Source organism: Canis lupus, chromosome 28 (assembly GCF_048164855.1).
Source record: "Canis lupus baileyi chromosome 28, mCanLup2.hap1, whole genome shotgun sequence".
NCBI lineage: Eukaryota > Metazoa > Chordata > Mammalia > Carnivora > Canidae > Canis > Canis lupus.
In genome coordinates, this window is record NC_132865.1 from 40,807,321 (window position 1) to 40,828,978 (window position 21,658).

The window sequence follows — 21,658 nt, forward strand, 5'->3', positions numbered from 1 at the left end:
TAACTCATATGTAAAACTGTTAACCATATAGTCATTGGGACAATTACCAAAGTGTCTTTGACTCTAAACTCCAAACCCATTATAAGGATAGTTCCTGCTACCATTAAGCACTTCTCTCTCATATGCTCAGAGCTTGCAGAACTATTATTTTTCCTTCTAATGGCCTTGTGATACAAATAAAAGGCAGAACTAGAGTCTCAAATAGATTAGTTTCAGGACATCAGTAAGTGACCTAAAGTACCAATGCTATTCCCTTAATGTTCACACACATTCCACTATACATTACATTTTAAGTTTTAGCCAACATATAAAAAGTGTGCATCTGACTAAAAAAAAAAACAAAAAACTTTTAATTTAAATTTCCATTTTTTTATATCTAAGGACATATAACTCAAAGGCAAAAATATTCAGAGCAGCAATTTATAAATATAAAAGAAATGGCTCATAGCTTGACTTGGGTAGTCTAAGGTTGTAGAAAGACCACTTCAGTTAGTACAAAAAAGATTGCCTGAAAGCTTCAGGCCAGCTAATATGTAGGAATATCTTGCAAGGGCAAATGGGAATGAGTCAAGCATTTTCAAAGTGATCTCCTTGGCTGTCCCAGGAACCACATCTACCTACATTTCCCTCTCTCATGTGGATCTATAGGTAAGTCATTTTTTGGTGTCCAAAAATTAAAACATAAAATTTTCTAAAAGGAAGAGTCTGTTCATTGGTTTAATTTCTTAGTGAAGAATTAATGATAATAATGTTGTAATATATTTCCACTTTATCCTTACCATTCTAACTTCATTCATGCTTAAATATCTTACTTTCATCAAAGTAACATGAGTTTGAATTATAGTACATAAAATGTGAAGATTTTCTGTAAATATGCCTCAGTAGTTGCTTAGCATTGTTAATGTTTTTACCAAGGTCTTTGACTCAATATCGGCTCTTCTGCAGCACTTAAGTCCTCAAATGTTGTTGACTCTGAAATACTTTCCCAAATTTTCTATTTCTGGGACTTTTGTGTCATTTATAACATAGTACTTATCTCACCTAATTGTAGTTGTTTGTTGATACCTTTCTTTTTCACCAGAGTATCCTTTAAGCATAAATTCCCAGTACCCAATACATCATCTGGAACACAGACATCAACAAATGTTTGTGGATGAAATAAGAGAAATTGGTGAAAAATAGCTTGCAGATCTAAAATAAATCCAATGTATCCCCATTTAATGCAAAGTGTGTTGATGGTTTTTGAGATATCCTCCAAGAAAATTTACTAATATGTTTCCTAACTTAATGATGACAGATTTCCCCCCAATAGATCAGATACTCAGAAGAAGTGAAGAGGGGCAAGTACAGTGCATATGGGCCAGGTTAGGCCTTCTGAGAGTCTGGATTTTGGAAACTGTGGATTTTAATAATAGGCACATATGCTGACAAACATTCCCAGGATTCATGATTGGTTTCCTATAATATGAGAGAGCTTGGTCTGGTTTAAAAAAAAAAAAAAAAAAAACAGCTTTTAAATGCAACATATGTATTCACTGAATCACTGCCTCCAACCTATTGGCTTTATGTCCTTATGTAACTTACTTAACCCCTTGGTGTCTATATTTCCTAAGTGTAAAATAGGAATTGAGTCTCTGAGGTATCACAATGAAGTACAACACAGTCCTTGTAGATAATATCAGGTACCCAGTGTTATCATCAAATGCTTAGTGTGTACCTGCTCTTGTATTAGGAAACCCACATAAGTCATCTTCAATGGAAAAAAATTCCCTATGAAGCTGGTATTTTACAGAGAGTCTGGATAATGGAGCCGAGATAAGAAAGGCAGTAAGTTGCAACACTGAAATCAAATCCAGATTCTTCTGGCTCCAAAGACCCTACTTGTTCCACTGCACCAAGGGAATGCAGAGGCCACTGAGCTACAGTCAGCGCGGTGATTTGTAAGTTGTAGCCATGTGAAGAGAGTTGTTGAAAAGGACAATGATAATGTGCTCTGAAATTAAATATTTTAAGGGCGAATTTAGGAACTATCATTATTCAGGAATGATGCAATTATATACAACGATCTTCAAGACCATTTCTCAATTTCCTTATAGAAATCCTGTTGGCTCCACTTCTTCCAGTTTGGACCCTCCCTGTCATGACATGCTCACTTACAACCTCCCTAAGTTCTCCTGGTGCCTGGGACCCCATTTCCTCTGGTCTGTTCTCTGTGGAGATGAAAAGCAGCTGGTCTCCATCCTCTGTACATTAACACTTCATCTTCTGAAGGCCACTGCTACTCCCTCGCACACACACACTCCTCACCCGGGCTTTTATCTTCTTGGCCTAAAAAGTCTTCCAAGCTAAACAGTCATTTCTTTCACCACTAAAATGTGGACACTCTGGTGTAATAAGGCAATTATAATTTTGAAAAGTCTAAGGCTTCCCTGGCTAAGATCCACATCCAAGAAGTTGTCCCTACTTTAGATATGAGAAACATTTTGAGCAAAACTAATTTGAGAATGAGTGCTCTGTCATCTACGGAAGTAACAGTTCTCAAATAAGATGACTTTTCTGTCATTCTTGTCGAGAATCTCGTAAGAGGCAGATGAAATACAAAAGTATTCCCTTTACCTGAGATGGACACACAAGGAGGGAAAAACCTTTCATTTAATTTTTAGTAGTAAATGTAGAGAATCTACGACCATAGGAGTAAATCTCTGGCTAAAGTTAGATTCAGCCTCTCAGCCCTCCAGGAAGTAATAATTACTTTGTGGAAAGCATGCATGTAAAAAAGCAACAAGCATGGCAACTTTTCCGTTGTGGCACTTAGCCAGACCCCCAAACAATGAGAGATTAGCAGAGGAAACGGCAGCATATCCATGTCCACAAACTCCAAAGGGACTGGTGAGGTATTTATAGCAGTGAGTGGGAGAGTTGCTGTGAATATAGGACCGGCACTCATATATTTTGTGTACTAGCTCATTTAATTAAGCTCCTCTGGTTAGGATAGTCAGTCTAAGCCATTCAGCCAGTTCTTTTGGAAATTTCTAGAGAAAATTGTGAGGCCTTTTGAAGTATCACTAGGCAGTTTTTGTAGACAGTGGCCAGAGGTACAAATCAGTCATTCATCCATTTTAGCCTTTGGGATGGGGGGACTCTGGGGCTGGAAATTACTCCCTCCCAGGTAAGGAGCACTACTTCTTCTATTTCTTCTACTACATAGTTAGGAGGTAGCAATATTTAATTCTAAGGAGTGGAAAGGAAATAAATGGATTGAATAAAATAATGGCATTCCCTTACAAAGAAAATGAGTGGCAATTATATTTCCTATGATTTCCAACATGTCTGGCTACTTATCTATCTCATATAGAGAGGTTTAAAATTTTCTTGTATTATGTTAAGACTTTGCTTTAGATTTGTCAGAAAGGACAGTAAAAGTGGCTATCACCTTTAACCATATATAGTGTCACTGACCCGTGAGTTCTGAGGTCCAGTCATGGCCTCAGGCTTGTTGAGTGTCAATGTGCATAGATGATCACCTGTGGGTCCTGTCGACATCTAAATTTGGTGGGTCTGGGAGAGGTGTGAGAGTCTGCATTTCTAGCCAGCTTCTGGGTGATGTCCATGCTGCTGATCCTTATATCTCACCTCAACTAACCAAGATTTAACCCTAAGCTCCACTCCTAGCCCCTTGCCTCTCTCCCCACCCAACCGGAGTTCCTCATCTAAAGCAAGCCAAAAGATCCAGAGGGCAGCAGTCTAGCAGCAGACAGATTAATCAGCAGGTGGGGGCTGGAATATGCCTGCCCTCGGAGTCTGCCGGGCTGAAGGCAGGGGCAGGGAGAGACAGGATAAGATAGATTTCCACCAAAGCCAGCTTTCTTTTCTCCTCACCTGTCTGCTCCCCACAAATCACTTGATGTGCTGATCCCTGACCTACTTAACGAGGTGACCTGGTCATGGTTTGGTTTTCCTATTTCTGCTCCAATTTTCTGAGTATGTCTCCAGTCTTGAAGACCTTCACCCTTTGGAGGAGGGCCCAGAAATGCATACTGGCTCTTTCTAGTCCACTCACACCAAGGAGTCTTTTCCCTCCTCTCTGCAGAGAAGCTTCAAAATGCAATTTACTCCAAATTGAAAGGACTACCCATGTTGATGAGGCTGACCATGGTAGTGGTGCAGTGGGAGGGAGGGGTTCACTGCCAGGAGGCCTCTGGGCCCTCCCCTCCATTATCCCTCAGGGTGGGGGACATTCCCTTGTGAGATATGCTCCTACCTGAACTACTCATGGGCTTCTTTCAGGGATGCCTATGGCTATGTTGGGTGAGCAAGCTGCTTAGGCTTTTCCTGCAGGTTTATCTTTTTAAAATATTTAACATTTTGCCAAGTGGGAGTTATCTGCTGTATTTTTTCTTCAATTCCTTTGTTTATTTTTTCATGTCATTTTAATTTAACAATTTATTATTTATTAATATTCCTGCAAAATTATTAATAGACATTCTTAGAAGAAAATTATTTTCTCCGAATTGATGACAAGTAACTTCTCTTTCTTCCTTTCTCTCTCTCCCTCTCTTGGCTTGAGTGTATGTGTGTGCACATGTGCAGGTGTGAAACCTCTGAGGCTGCTCCTCAAGTGTGGTGCATGGCACGGGCACAGTCATCCTGGGATGACAGTGTCTCTCCTTGACTATCTTCTCTTTTCCTCATCTCTCTGTCAGTTGTCTGCTTTTGTTGGTATCACATCCATATGTTAAGCTCCACTAATTTCTGGGTGATTGTTCTATTGCTTCCCACAAAGTCCTTAGCAGTTTAAATGCAAGGCCCCTTTCCAGGGATGGTTTGTCAGACCAGTCTTTGAGGTTTGTTCTTAGCCCAGGTGGGTTCCTCATGCCTCCATTTTTCTATGGTTCTTTCTGGTAAACTAGCTGGTTAATGGCTTAGTTTATTCATGAAGCTACCAATCTCCTATTAATTGCTTACCACCAAAATCTATTGTTTTTGAGAGTGCCCTTAGGCTTGATCTTCTCAACATTCTGTTTCTAATAAAGTCATAATAGAACTTGGAAGTTCTCTGTTCTTATGTCTTGTCTGTCCCCCTGGGCAAAGTCTCTTAACCACTGCTCAGTGGTAGGTGGTGGGGACAGTGATTCAATTTCTCAGTGACACTCTTGCTTTATGAGCAGAGCACGGGGTGGGGAGGGGAGGCAGCATTGTAGCCTTGTCTGCTTGGCTTGCCTCTGTCAGTGTAGAACTGCCAGCTTTGAGTGAGCTTAGTTGAGAGTGATCAGAGTCTTTCCCTCTCTTTTAAATGTTTTTATAATAGTTAAAATTATTCAGAATTCAATAAAAGGACAACAGATTATTAAACTTAATATCTTTTTATTTAAGTGCTATTGAAGGATTGCCCTATTTCTTATATAATAGTACAATTTAATGAAGTTATTTCACATTATTGACAATGTACCGATCACATTGTATGCTCTTATTTTATAAAGTGAGCTTATTTTAAAACCATGGTTATTAAAACAAAATAAGATAGATATCACTACATCCTAAGTGTACAAAATCTAAATGAAGCACAGGCTTGGATTATAATGAAGGAAATTCAACAGGAATTCACCAAAGAAATAGGTAAAAAAACAATGTAAGCTCTTTAGGGGCAGGCAATACAGTACAAAAAGCCATAAATCATCACTTTGGCATCTATTTCTAAATGTCAACATTGGACTAGTATGGACTTCCTTTTCAATGTGGCCACCTATCAAGTTCAATTAGCCTAGTCTTCCTTCATCCAATGCTTTATTTGGACATGGTAACCACCTTTCTGGATGTGTACTAAGAAATCTAGCCACACTGAGAGTAGGGTAGAGCAGTGAGGGTTGACCTAAAGGCGGTAAGCAGTGACACCATCTGTGGTATCTGCTTGGTCATGGAGCTATGTATTTCTGTCCTTCTCTCAATGTGCCTTTCCAGTGTATTCCAGGGAGCAAACTGATCATAATTATAAGTTGTATGTACCTACTCACAGATAAAGACATTTTTCTGAGTACAGACCAACAACGTACAACAAGTTCCCCACTAAGGCATTAGTGACTAATGGTTTCCTTCTCATCTGTCTACTGCAGCTAGAATAAGGATTATGCCCTTGATTTGCCTTAGCCGACTAGACTAGACACTTTTCCAGCCCTCTTGCTTTGAAGACAAAAGCAGAAATAGAGAAGCCTAGCCCATCTCTCTCTGGCAGCCAGTATTATGTGGATGGAAACAGTCTTGGTGCCGCCATAAGAGTAGAAGGGAGGCTTCAGAGGCCATCGATGAGGGAAAAGGAAAACAAAGGTGCAGGGATGGGGTTGCATCAGTGGCTCTCAGACTCCAGGATCAGCTAAAGCTTGGTTAAAACACAAATTGCTAGGTCCCACCCCCAGAGTTTCTGAATTAGAAGTTTTGTAGTGAACCTAAGACTTTGCATTTCTAACAGTTGAGGTGAGGCTGCTATAGCAGGTCTGGGGACCACACTCTGAGAAGGACAGAGTCCCAGCTGTGGGGGATTGAGGCAGAGACATGAGACTCAGCTGTCAAGGTTGATGATAAACTGTACATCACAAGTAGTGTAGAAGTTTAGAATCCCTTGTCTTTGTCACTACCATACATTGCATTGGGTCGTTTGCCAGTTCATCACTATATTAGGCACACAATTGAAAGAAGTATTGAATAAGACTTCTTAGTGAAAATAATGTAAAAGGAAAGAGACAACCCTTTTTTAAAGCTCCCAAATTCTTTATAAATTCCTTTAACAAATTAGTTTACAGCACAGGGGCTTTCAAAGAGTTTGGAAATATATGCTATAAAATACAGAGTGGTGAAAGAGGGGGTGCACAATCCCCTGCACAATGAAAAGCTATTTAATGTAATTAAAGAGAAAGAAGTTATAGCTTCCATAGCTATAATGATTTCTATATAAAGTTAAATTGGGTGAGAATCCAGGCAATTTTCTTAATATATTAGGAATTTTGAAGCTAAAATCAACAAATTTGTTTGCTGTAATAGGATTCTTACTTGCAGGATGAACACTGATCACCTACAGATTTTCCTCCATGAATGTAGCCAGACAAGCCTCTATTGGATTCTGCATTTTAAATCAAAAGATGTAAAAGGATCTTTTGTGTTACTGCTTTCCTGAGGCAATAAGAAAGCAATAAAAAGGAATTAGAAGAAAAGACGATTCTAAAATGTAACTTTTAGATTTTTACAATTTAGGAAAATCTTGACAACTGCAGGGCTGAGCTCCTGCCAGTGGGTGCTGGCCGGACCTAGGCCGGGCGTGTGCCTCTTCAGGGGATGCCAGTTCCCTCTCTGCTCCTGCCAACCATGAAACAACCCAGGTAATTTTCCATGGAGGTGTCCTGATTGATTTTAAAGGCAGCTACTCTTCTTCCCCCTACCCCAGTTTCAAATCTTAAACAAGAAGGGGCCTGCATTTTCATTTGTCCTACAAAAATTGTCGTTGGGCCATTTGAAATAATGGTGGGCAATAAAAATATGTATGATGCTATTAAAAAAAACAAACTAATCAATGCAGCCACAGTCTAACAGATCATTCAGGGCTTGTTATATCAGCACAGAATGTAGTATGGCGACTATAATCAGACCAGGATTCAAGGTGCAGTCAGTGGGGAGAACTGTGCTCAGTCTCATCTTGTGCACAGTGGGGACGATTCCTGAGTCCAGTTGGAGGCAAAGGTACTGCACAAATCTATGACAAGCACATGCCACAGTGTTGCACACAATGGAGCTCATTATATTTTTTTCTTAAAGTTGAAACTGGTTTTAAGTCTACCAATCTACCAATACTAGATGAAAGACAAAAATATCTTGATTACCTAATGAAACATTATTTTACCTTTGTCTGTCAGAAAGATGCATTCTCTTCACCATCCTTCTCTCTTACTGACCCCCTGTCACTATTTAATAGAAAAATCATCTAAGATGGGTATGATCAGAGAATGAACTGTTATCGTAATAGATTAAAATATATAGATAGTATGCCCATAAGCTTCATTGTCTCACCCAGAATAATGTAAAAAGGTGAAAAAGTCAGAATGATGTTCCTCAGACTTACAAACTACTAAAATATTCAGAAAGTCCATCATAATCCAATGATTTTGGCATGATCTTCGAAAATTGCACTGTCAGGACGCTCAGCAGTTGAGCATCTGCCTTCAGCTCAGGTTCTGATCCCGGAGTCCAGGGATCAAGTCCCACAACGGCTCCTTGCAGGGAGCCTGCTTCTCCCTCTGGCTATGTCTCTGCCATTCTCTCTCTCTCTCTCTCTCTCTCTCTCTCTCTCTCGCTCTCTGTCTCTCACAAACAGATAAAATCTTTTAAAAAAAGAAAAAAAATTGCACTGTCTATATAATGCATTTATATACCATACACACATATAAGTAAGCATAAATTCTAGAATCAGAAAAAAATTAAAAATCGAAGGACAGAATACTCTATCTTACAATCTATGCCCAAAGTTTGACTCCTACTGTTTTGTTCTCTATGTCTTTTATCTGGGTCTGTATCAATGATCAAGTAATTTTTAAAATGAAAATAATTTTCATTCAATTAGGCAGATTAAACTGACATGCAGAGGGAAAGTATTTTTTTAAGATTTTACTTATTTATTTGTGTATTTAGAGAACACGAACAGGAGGAGGGGCAAAAAGAGGAGAGGAAAAGATCTTAAGCAAGCTCTCCACTGAGCCCACACCCCAGGGGGCTCAATCCCATGACCCTGAACAGAAACCAAGAGCTGGTCACTCAACCAAGCCATCCAAGGGCCCTGAGAAGAAAAATATTTGAAGCAGAGTTGAAAAGGAATATTAGAAATAGGATTTTCACTGTTTTATTTTGTTTTGTTTTGTTTTGTTTTGTAAATACAATTGTTACTGATACCCATGAATTCTTCCTGTCAAAATTCTTCCCTGTGACTGGACACAACACAAAGGCAGTAAGTTAATAGAACATATTAACCCTTTTGTTGAAAGTGAAATAAGTGCTTGGCTGCCACGTGCACTGATAGATACCTACGGGATTGCCCACAAGAATGAGAGTGTCCTTGAGTACTGAGGTGTCTGAAAAGCCAAGCCAAGAAGAGGAAGGAGTAGCAGGGCTGGCCACAGCCTGCTGCTCTGAGACACTTGCCTTCCAGAGAATGGATTGTATGCCACCTATAGACCACAGTCCTCAGCCTCAGTCAAGCATACCCTTCAAAAGTGGCACACGGAAGGTCATATAAGGTCAAAAGGTCATTTTTAAGACCTTTTAAAATGTGATAAGTGATAGCCTTTTGCTCTTCAGAAGCATATTTTTACCACTATGTGAATTACAGCACTTAAAATTCTGAATCACTTGAAATCTCAAATTCTTAATATAGGAAATTGAAAAATATAATCTCTAAACCAAACTATTTTCTTAAAAATACTTTTTAACGTTTAAATGGAACATAGATAGCTTCTGGGTTTTTAGACTAAGTGGAAGTTGGTGTCCCATTGGTGCTGAGTATATAGTTTTTATTATGAAAGTCCTTTACTGCCTGTGTGAGTGACTCAAACACACAGATGTTGTAGCTCTCCGGAGCCAGTCTATACAGATTAGTTTCTAAGCCTAGGGTCTGCAATACTTTTGAATTAACTCAATTTAAAATGACAAGAAATTTGAAAATACTTATAAACAAACAAAAAAATTACCTGAATATTGGCAACAAGTCCACTTTAGAGGTTGACATCTGATACCCCTTGGTGTCCAACTCAGCTCTTCCCTATCAGCCCATTTAATCCAGGGAGGTACCAAACCACCAATCTTTATATCACTTACAAAAGGAAAGAGAAAAATGACTTGTATTTAATAAGGTACCAGGTTTTACTCTCCTTTCCATAACAAAAACATGAAAAATAAATAAATAAAATAATTACTGGGCTTTAGGTTTAGATTAGCCCCTGCTCAGCATTATCAACCATAAATCCCATTAGGCAGAGAGTGGGAAGCAAACTGCAACTTGATTCAGCTAACTCATCTGTGGAGGGCATCAAAAGAAAAAAAAAATCAGTAAAACCATATTTTAACTTCTACACTGTTCTTACTGCCTTTATGTATCTAGTACTCATATGATTGTTTGGTCAAGTAATAGGTAAACACTCAGAACCCATAAAGAAGTTAAGAAATGATGTTTCTGGTGTTCTGTTTATTTCCTATTACAAATAACTTTGTCCTAATATATGTAAGGAGAACCCAGGAAACTGACTTTTCTACCACAAAAACAGCATGATCAATTCATTAGCCACATTAGATAATTTGTTCCCCAATAGGCTATTTGTGCCTCAACACACAAAGAAATGTTGGGAGAAGGGGCGCCTGGGTTGCTCAGTTGGTTAAGTGTCTGCCTTCAAATCAGGTCATAATCCCGGGGTTTTAGGATTGGTCCTGCATCAGGCTCACCGTTCAGCAAAGAGTCTGCTTTTCCCTCTGCCTCTCCTCCACACTTGTGTTCTCGCTCGTTCTGTGCTCTCTCTCTCTCTCAAATAAATAATTTATTTAAAAAGGTGGGAGAAGTTACACTGGAGGATCTTAGAAATTCAGAAATGCCTGTTTGGGGATTGTGCAGAGACTCTCAAATAATTCTGACTAAACCTCAACTTCTCTGAGTAAGAATATATGGTATGGCTGTGGCTCTAGGCTGAGTCCATGATGAATGAGAAAAAATTAATATGAAAGTATTTTTGGCCCACTGGCTCAACTCCAAAGGAAACATAATATTGTTGGATAAGCAATAACGTCTTTGCATTGCTTTCACGGAACTATCCCACCCTTCTTTTTCAAACAGGATGAAAGATGGCAGAAAAGTCACAAAGCAGAGTTTTAGCTTTCGATCTTTCTAACATAGCAAAATATAGCAAAATAAGATAATTCAAACAAAATATTTTCTTAGCACATCATACTAAAGGCAACTTCTGTGCATGTTAAGATATTTCTCAAACCCATAAGCTTTTGTTGATTCCTCAATAAATAATCTGTTTTGTTTTATATTTATATTTATTTATATACAGAAATACAAACAATTTATAGTTTCCTAAACCAACTAAATTCTTACATATACTGTGCCTACTTCCTCTAGTGCCCATTCTACTTGTATCTATCTGGCTAATTCTTACATATTCTTAGAACCTCATTCAACTGCTGCCTCCCCTAAGAAGTCTCCCCGACTTTCCCAGGCCCGTGTAGAGTTTCTTATCCATATCCCACTGCATATCATACATAATTTATGTTACAGTCGTTTGCTTATGTGCCTAGCTCCTCACTAGACTATGAATTCTAAATTTAAAGGTAAAGTCAGGGGTCATACTTTTACCCTGCAATGCCTTGCATATTCCCAAGATCTAACAAACAAACAGAACCTTTTTTATTGAATGAATGCCCCAAAGGAGGCATGATCTAATCAATTATGGGGATGACTTAACTTCTCATTGTCAACATTTAAAGGTAGTATAGAACACCTCACGGCTGAAACAATGCAAAGCACAAAAGTATATCTATGCATAATCAAATAGCCCTTCCCTATGCAGCTGTTAAGCAAAGTATCACTACATTTATGCATTTTTCAAATCCTTATGCTCTGGCCACCATTTCCATATCTCCCCAGAGAAAAGTTAAAAGCATGATTAAAACAATAATAACAATGATTCTAACAAAAACCACGTTTTTAACTTCGTGAGACTGCTTTGTCTCTGTTCTGTCTTTTGCTCTTTCATCATCTCTTTCTTTTCTCTCTCCCCTATATATCAGGGAGGAGAGCATAGTTGGGATTTTCCTACAGTGTGGTGTGTGCTTTTGATGTTTCTTATAGGTTGCCTTCCTGATTTCTTGTGGTCTTGGAAACCACCCTTCAGAGTGACTCACCCACCACTCAATGCTCTGGGTTGTTTAATATTCTTTCATACCCTTAACAGTTCTACAAATAAGGCAGTTTCCTATTATCTGTGTCTAAGTGTGATCAGTCACTAGTCAAAGAAGGAAAATTCTGATTCACCTCAGATGATCTTTACTTGTGCATAGACTTATGTCACTGTCTACATTTATGGTGTTGTGTGTGTGTGTGTCTGTGTGTGTGAGAGAGGGAGAGACAGGTAGACAGACAGACACACACACACACACAGAGAAGCACCATGATTATGTGCAGTCCTTTAGGCTGGCAGTCTTGATGCAGTGTTCAGTCTTTGGAAATCCCTATTTGGAACATTAGAAACATCTGGAGAAACCACATTTCCATGTTGAAATAAAGATAAGTTGTCATTTCTGCTACTCATTTTGAATTTATCCCACAGCCTTATGAGAGAATTTTGCCCAGAGCAAGTTATAGAGTATGTAACTAAAAAAGAAAAAAAAAAAAAAGGAAAAGGAAAAGAAAGAAAAAAAATCCCCAAAGGTTAGGAACTGATTTTATAGAATCCTACTAGGGGTTACCTTAACTATCCCTTCAGATATATTTGCTCCACCCAAAGAGTGGGCTTCTGGAAGATACTGAGCTGCAGGCAGTAAGATCCGATACAGACATGGGACACTACCAGGCCTATTTACCAGCCTTTATTGTTTTTCCCCTAAATTATTATTTAAACTTGTGCTTAATAATGTGCATGTATTTTGGTCTGGAAATTTAGGAAAATGCAATATAAATATAAGGTCCCAGGTTGGTGTTCAAGGATCATGTGTTCTATTTCATACTTGATTGCTTGTTTTCTTGGGCGTATGATTAAAAATCATTTAAAAAATCACAATTTTTAATGTGTTTCCTTTATCCAGAAATAGTGATGCAGTTTTGTAGAAGTCCATCTAACTGGAGCAAGTCCCTGGCATGCAGCTTCCCCATGTTGCAGGTGACCATTGTGATGAATTCAGTGACTTACAGCCTCTGCCCAGGACAGCCTGGTGCTCAGCTAAGTGTCCAACTAATGAACTACATGGGGAATTTATACATAAATCAAAAGAACTGCCTTCATCTTTCTTTCCTTTTCTTGAGCTCCCACAGTGATCTCCCACTAAGAGGGAGTCCTTTCATTTGCTCATGGTTCTAACGCACTTGTGGGAAAAAAATATCAGACATTTTTGGCTTTTGGATTTCATACTCAAGTTTGAATATGTAGTTTCATTCCAAAAATACCATAAGAAAGTCTTAGGAGTAGCAAAGCCAGAGGGGGAAAAAAATAGCTGACATTGAGATTCAGTCTTGAACATCCACAAATATTTCTAGAATTTTTTTTTTTTTTTGTAGTCAAGGAGACCTTTCTTCAAAGAAAAGCTTAGTCACTGAAAAGCCAGATATATAAAAGAAATGAGTAAGAAAGACTCTTCTTGAAATAGGCTTGAATCCTGCCTCTGCTTCTTTTCAAAGTTCCTCCAAGGCACTCATTGAACAAGTTTGAAAATTAGTGCCTGGCTCCAGTTTCCAAACTGTGCTCCAGAAAATATGAATCTTTTTAGATGCTTCCCAAAGACTTCTCTGGTCAAAATGCTGTCACATGCTGTATACCATATCCTCCTCTTGCAGTCTCAAAGTTTACTTTAACATAAGAAAACTACAGGGAGTTCTCACACGAAAGGATTTAACACCACATGGAATCTTTAGGTCATGGACACTGCCATATATTCTAGACTGCCAGCCCATGGCGTTTCCCCTGGTTCCCTGAAAACACACTCTGTGGGGGAAGCTCCCCGGCGAGAACATTCCACCTAACGTATTTGACTACTTGCTGCAGGGAGACAGCTCTGAGTAGGGACTGGGACTGTGGAGAGGTACAAGTAATTCAGTGAGGCCCATAGGAGGAGTATAGAATATAAAGAACACAAAGACGAGATTTATGTCAATTGGAGTAAACGTCATATCCTCTGTTTCTCTCTATGTAGACCAAAAAGCCAATGGAGAGCTCTCTCCTGACATTCTTCCATTTCCTCCCAAATCCCTCAGCAACCTCTTTGAAAGCCCTAAGGCATAGCAGCAATGCTTATCAACTAAATGATGGGTATCTGTGCCTCTCTGAAAACAAAAATTCTCAAATGAATTTAAATATTTACCTATTTGTCTATTTCTAGTTCTATGATGGCTTCAAATTCCTTACAAATATGTACACTTAAGTGATTTCTGAGAAATTACACAAAGAACAAGGAGTGAAAAAAAACTCTAGAGATCTGTCATATGGTTCACACAGATCGTGCTAAATCTATGAATATAAATTTTGCAAAATGATACTTGTTATCCTGCTTGTCAAAATAGATTAACAACTGTTTTTTCTTTTCTTCTTGAAAGTTTTCATTTCCTTTTTCTTTTCTTTTTTTTGTAAAGGAATGAATGAAATGCTTTTGGTAAACAGGTAAACCAAAAAATCGTTCTGAGCCATGACCTCAGCCATCAGCTGTCCCCATATTCTCTAACATCCTGAAATTTTCCATTCGACTTGGGTGGCTGATTTCACATTTTTTTCCTGGACCTCTGTACTCTGTGGAGTTTGGGACACCACCAAAAACAAGGAGTGAGCCTGACACCTGCCTGTGTTCTTCTGGCTCCTGCCCTGTGCAGCAAAAGCTTGGGGGAGGACGAGCCTGAAGGCCACACTACTTTCCCACATGGACTGGAGAAGGATGCTGGAGAATGAGAAAATTATCTCTGGGAAATGTTTAAAGAAAATGGAATTATGTACTAAAGCTTTGCCTTAGATGCAAATGGAGAAGGTTTAAGTAATCTTTACTTTTTTCCCATTAGATTGGTGAATATTTGGATTCACTTGAGAAATATTTTCTTACCTTCTCAAAACAGATCTGAGCCAGAGATAAACATGTTACAATGCTAATTGTAAAAGCAAATAAAAAGATGTCCTTTGTGGGAGGTTTTGCCATCATAGTTTTAAACTTCAGTGTAACGGAGAATTTTCAGCACCTGTTGGATACTCACCTGATCTGGAAGGTACGACTCTAAATCTAAATTTTGTTTTGAGAAAAGTGCTCAGAAATGAATGATTACACATGCAACCATTCCAAATTATTACTTTGAAAGAAATAAAATTTGTTTTCTGAAGATGCCCACTGTTATCAGTGTTTTTCACAGGACTGTTCTTGCATACTAGCATAATTATTTTCTTTTGGGGAATTGTTAGTTACAAAACAGAACTGACTCTCCTGCCAGCAATCTATATTAACAGGGCAGGAGGCAGAGGAGGTAAGCTCTGTGTGTAACCCTTCACCTTGAAAGGTGCCTCTGTTGTTAACTTACTAAGGTGGAAATCATGCTGATCCACCCGGGACAGTTGGTACTATGACCATTTTTATATTAGGAGAAGCAAAACTCAACTTCAGGCTAAATCTATCATCATTATCACCTTATTCCTTCTTCTTACCTACATTCTAATTTTGAGAAAAAATTTCAGTAATTTCCTGACATTTTCGACCAGCATAATTTCCAGCAGGCAGTAGAAGTTTGGAGGTTGGTCTCTATTTCATTTACCACCTTTAACATGAGTTCTCTATGAAGTGCTAGTAATAAGCAACTGCACAGAACCATACTGAAGTGCTTCAGCAGCCTGTTTTCACATGTTATGTTGCTACACAGAGTCACATGTGACATGGATTAAATCATAACCCCCCAAAGCAATAATACTGTCCAAGCTCAATATAATGTAACAACTGAATTTCTGTCTCTGCAAATCATTAAGAAGAAAGTTGTGCTATACTTCCATTTTCTATAAAAACAGACCACCATACTCATCCTGACATTTTTACCCTAAATTTAGCATATTATTCACCAAATCAGAAAAATCCAACTAATTGCTTCTTCTTTTCTTTAAAATGTATATTCTTTCAAAATAAATACTACAAACATTAATATTTAGTAATGATTTCCTTTGTACATAGAAACCAAATCATAATGACCTGCCCTTGTACCTTACATTTTTCACTTAATTTTGAATTATGCATCTTAATGAACAAGTAGCTTAAAATCTCTCCATGAAAAAAAAAAAAAAGAAAAGAAAAAAGTGGTCAGATTATAAAAAGTCAATATTTGCAAACATTAAATAAATCTTTACACAATACCTCTTTGCAAAGGAATTTCTCTGGTAATAATATCCAAGTCTCCAGAGATTTCCCTGGCCTTAATTCCACAATCTAGTTTGGATCTGTACTGTACATTAAGCTGGCTTTGTTTTCTTCTCAAATTGATGACTAAAAACTATCAGAAAAGCAAGTTTCCTCTTCCATAATGCTTTACATTCGGTAGGGTAGAAATCAAGGAGTAGTGGCACTTTTGGCATCTCCAAGATTACTGGGACCTTTGCCACCACATGTCACCTGCAGAGCTTTAGGATACAGGAGCTCTTGGCCTGCATGGGTGTGCTGGGTGATCGCAGGATCTCGGTTACCACTGTCTCTGGAGCTACCACATTGGTGATCAACCCTGTAGGAGGAGAAGACTCTGCAGAAGAAATTTAACAAACTCAAAGTGTTTGGCTGGCTCTGAAGAAGCAAAGTAGTAGCAGCAGAGCCAACCCAGGTGGTTTCAACACTTGCTGTCAGAGCAGCCTGTGGTGGACCTGACCACGGCATCAGAGCAGGCAAAGCAGCTGGTAAAATCAAGAGCTGTCAGTGCCCTCAAGGCTGAGACCAAGAACTCAGGCTTCAGAAGCTCTCAAACCCAAGCGGGGAAGTTAGAGGACCCTGAGAGAGGCCAGTCTCCACTTTCCAGACATTCCAAAGGAGCATAATCTGCCCATGATGATCTGCATAAGTCGTCCACATGCCCCTAGAGGAAATATTTGCATGAGAGTTTTGTGTCTTCCAATGATGGGCTTTGAGAACTGAGGCCAGATAGGGAAGAGGCAGTGGACCCCTCAGAATTTTGGTGTTCTGAAAAACGTGGTGGTTCCTGTTCCTGAGCTTCCCCTCCCAGAAGCTACAGCTGCAACCACAGTCATGAGCAGAATGAAGACAAAGATAGGGACCATGATCAAGAACCAGAAGGCCCTTTCCACAGGTTATATTCTTTCCATGAATGCAGGGCCCCTCAGAATGGGAATATACTCTAGATGTATGAAGATGACATGATGCCCACCATCTTCCGTTGGGGCATTCTCTCCCTTTGGAAACATCATCGATCTCTCCATGGACCCACCCAGAAACTGTGCCTTAGTGACCTACAAAAAGATGAAATCAGAAGATCAGGCCATTGCTGAGCTCAATGGGACCCAGGTAGAGTTGATACAGCTCAAAGCCAGCAAGGGCTGTTTGCCGGCTGAATAATATTTCATTGTGTGTATATATATATATATATATATAACTTATATTATATATTATAACTTATATTCCACTATATATATATATATATATATATATATATATATATTCCACAACTTCTCTACCCAAGTGTCCATCAATGGGCACTTGTTTCCTTGTCTGGTCTATTGTAAATGCTGCAGAGACCATATCTAAATATCTAAAAGATATTTTTTGTTGTTTTCTTTGGATATATTCCCCAAAGTGAAATTGCTGGATCATATGGGGTTCTATTTTAATTTTGAGAGTTCTCCAAAGTGTTTTCCATAGTTGAACTAATTTACATTCCCACTGTTAGAATGACCATCATCAGAGAGACAAGAGATAACACATGCTGTCATGGATGTTAACTTCCAAGGTCTTCTGACTGAGGCGTGACTGACCAGCATGTGCCACTGTGACCAGCGAGTGGAACCAATGAAATTACCCATCCTGTGACCAGTGGCTGTCATCTCCCACTGTGAAGCCCCCAGAAGGCCCTGAAGGAGGCTCCACTTACAATGACTGTATTGTTTTCCAGGCATTTCTTTCACTTCCGCTAGGAAGGCTACCCATGGATGGAATGGGCCCCACTGCTGATTCTATGGACACCATTTTACATCTAATTACCCTGATGATCTAAATGAGGATCTTTTTAAAGTCTTCAGAAACAAACAACCTTAAAAACGTTTAGGAATGTTGTGTTCAAACTAGGGTTTTTGTCCCAACAAAAGATGGTAGGACCTGGCTTCAGCACTACGTCAGTGATGGGTGAGCTCTCATGCTGAGCCCCAAAGCTTGGAAACAGGAAAGGCCTAACTGTATACATGATATGCTAATCTGTTTGCATAAAGTAAGTTGCTTATTCTTCAGCCCTACATTTTGCACTACCAAATATAGCCATATGCTTAATTTAGAAGTGATATATTAACCTGCCTCAAAGGGAAAAGATCTCTGACCAATTTCCTGCTCTCTCCTTCCAGCCCCATACAGTGATGGTCACTCCACTTAGAGCCAGTGGAAGCTTTCCTGTTTCTGAGCTCACAAGCCAGATGCCTGTATTCGTGTGTGCTTACCACACACTGACTCATAGCACTTTAACTGCAGGGGCTGTAGCTGGGAAGCAGGCCACATCAACAACCCAGCACCATCAGGACATTCAACACAGGTGAATGCCAATTTATTCAACCACAAATTATAAGTCTAATAATCAAATTTGACCCTACCTGACCCCAGATGCACAACTCCTGATTTATGTGGCTGAAAGCAATCTCTACAAACCCTCAAAACTCTTCAAATTGACTTTGCATGAACACTGTATGTGGTCTTATACCTGGGTACTTTTTATGGTGAACAAACAGTGTTCAGTGCATCCCCATAATGGACTCACCTAAGAACAAAGTCATAGGAGAACAAATAATAGTAGTCAGAATGAGGCAGAATGCTCATTTATTCACTAGAGTAAGCAACTAGATTGTTTCTAGCAGGATGTGTATATGTGGTATATGTGCATGTGTGAGACTGTATGTTTTAAGCCAAGTATTGATAAGCTGTGTCATCCCATGCAGTTACAGACTATAAAGTAAGTCATAAGCAAAATGTGTTTTAAGTACGTTTTCCATTTATTTTCTCACTTCTTCATCTATTCAACAAATATGGGTGAGTGTTATATCACAATAAAGAAATAATAATGTGTTAATTTTCAAACATAGTTCAAAGCATCTTAATAAAATAACTTTATTTACTCTCATGAAAATCCCCAGAGCTAGAGCTGTTTTATTTCCATTATATAGATAGGGACACTGAACACTGACTAAGTCACTTGCCATGCCATGGAGCTAGGACAGCCAGAAACAGCAGAGTTAGATGTCAGGCTGTCTCTCCATGTGGCTGGCTGGCCAGCCAGAGCTTGGGAGAAACACAGAAATCAGGTCAGACCTTCCTCCCCACCTGCTGTTGTGAGCCCCAAGGAGAGATAGCATCTCCTAACCCAGAGTCTCCTTTTAACCTCCTTTCCTCAGGGTTAGACTGTAAACCAGGCCATATGTTTTTGGAAAAACATATAGAATATTATAATTTTGTAGGTAAATACTGACTATATTTATTTCTCTTAAATGAAATACCAAGAGTAAAGCTTTTGGTGCCCATGACAGGCAGAAGAGAGTGGGGCTCTTGGTGGCCACAGCAGCATCTGGCTGAGTGTGAGATCTACCAAAAGTGAGTACATCCACACAGGAAGACCTGGGACATGCTGCTGTAAGCCTTCTGGAAATAGCCAGTCACCTGGGAGAAGGCCAGGTGATTGGCTGTAGCCTAAGCTCCCACACGCAAACCTGCCCTCCTCTGAGTTGTGCAGCTGTAGTTGTGCCTGAACAGAGAACACCAGAACCTGCACCCTAAGACTTGTCTGAATCGCCAGACCAGGACCACACAGAAAGAGGGGTAACCATCAGAGGCTGCTAGACAAGATCCTTCCATTCTGGTGAAAGCTTCCTAATGATCACTACACAGAAGTCAATCCTGACTTGAATCCTACCACCAAACACTTAAACTCTTCCACAGCTCCAGATTGCTTAGGGGGAAATGCAGGGTACCTTCCCCCTGCAACACAGATGCTAAGCACTCCTCTATCTAGTACCTCTTTCCTAGCTTACTGAGCTAACCTCCAAGCCTCAGGTCATCCCATCTCCTCCTACCTGGCCTTTCCCTACCACATAAGCCCTGATTTACCTCCACAACTCAGCTCAGGCAGCCCCTCCTGGAAATCACTCTTGACTCTCCCCCTGGCCTCCAGACCTAGACAGATCCCTTCCATTCCTTCCTGTTGCTATGTTCTATCCTCTGAATAAGGGTGTATTTGACAAGAAGGTCCAAATCAAGACTGAAATAAAGTTTAATTACCTGTGATTATGAATTATTGATCTAGTAGTCTAGTGTTTTACAAAATGGGCTTTTTTGGTCCCTAGGAGATGTAAGTTCTAGAACACTGTAATGCATTTCACTCTTAATTATAATCTAAAAATATATTTTATCAGTTTTAAAGACTTCTGCCACAGTGAAATTTTGACTTGAAAGATATATTCATATGATAAAAATCTAGTTTCTTAAGTAAATTACTCTCAAATTAGTTTTTAAAATAATTAGGTTCTTGGCCCCTGGAGAATCTGCAAACCATGGGTTACTTACATTTTTCCTTTAAAAGGAAAAACTTGGGTATTATCCAAGTTTTGAAAACTATTGGAACACTAAGTGTGACCTTAACTATGTAAAATATATCCACAGGAAAAATCTGAAAAGAAACATAATAAATAACTAACACTGGATATTTCCAAAGGGAGACAGGAGTAATTTGTTATTTTCATGGTATTAAATGTATGTGATTTACTTTTATCTTAAGGAGAATAAAAAAAACTTTAAAAATATATCAACAATATGTTGATACCATTAGAAATGACAATTTAGCAATCGCATTACCAAGCAAAAATCTAAAAAGATTTTTTATTAATATGAAAAAAGTTAAGATATGGATATTTTTGGAGGTTTCTAAAGTTTTGTGATTCAAATTTCACATAAATGGATATAGGTTTAAAATTATTCATAATGGAGAATTTTTAAAGGATATATGTTAGATTATTTTTTAAAAATAATGAAAACACAGCCTCTAGCACTTCATAGTATGTACTACATCATAGTTAGAGGAAGACACTCCTGATGTCTGGGATACACTTCATAATAACTCTGGCAGGGGAGGAGGGAAATGCAAGTAAGTAGGGACATACAGGAAATAAAATGGGCAGTGTATTGAGAATTGCTGACGCTATGTGCTAGGTAAATCAGGTTCATTTTACTATTCTTTTTACTTTTCGTTTGAGTTTAAAATTTCCATAATAAACATTTAAAAAATAATACAAAACCAAGCAAAATTAACCACATGGTGAGATACTATTACCCACCCATCAGAATGGCTATAAAAAAGATTGATAATACCAACAGTGTCTTAAAGCTCTCAAAAATCAAATCTGTTTAGGGGACAAAAACTCTTCATAGTGAAGCCTATATTTTTCAAACATGGATTACATAGAAACCTTATGAGTTTATTATCTTTTCCAAAGCCTGATTCTTTGCGTGCCTTGATAAATGCTTATATTTGAATCATGTGTGCATTACTTGGAGATAATATTTATGTGTGTGTATGTGTATGTAAAACTGGCTACACAAGATGCATATCCTCCTACCCATTCTAGACATGATTAATTTGGCTCAGGCCAAAACTACGTGAGGCTAACAAAAACTTGCTGATAAGCATGCATCAGTGACGTAGCACAGACCCTTGATT

General features: G+C 38.8%; 1 long non-coding RNA gene and 1 pseudogene across 2 annotated transcripts in view; one reads left to right on the forward strand and one right to left on the reverse strand.

The window, feature by feature from the left end:
- LOC140620427 (uncharacterized) overlaps positions 1-21,658 on the reverse strand; it is a 61,055-nt gene that overhangs the window by 28,707 nt on the left and 10,690 nt on the right. For both annotated transcript variants that reach the window (XR_012020218.1, XR_012020217.1), the window contains exon 2: positions 9,723-9,844. This is a non-coding gene — a long non-coding RNA (uncharacterized lncRNA). The remainder of the gene's footprint in view (positions 1-9,722; positions 9,845-21,658) is intronic.
- LOC140619902 (negative elongation factor E pseudogene) lies at positions 14,891-17,310 on the forward strand (annotated as a pseudogene).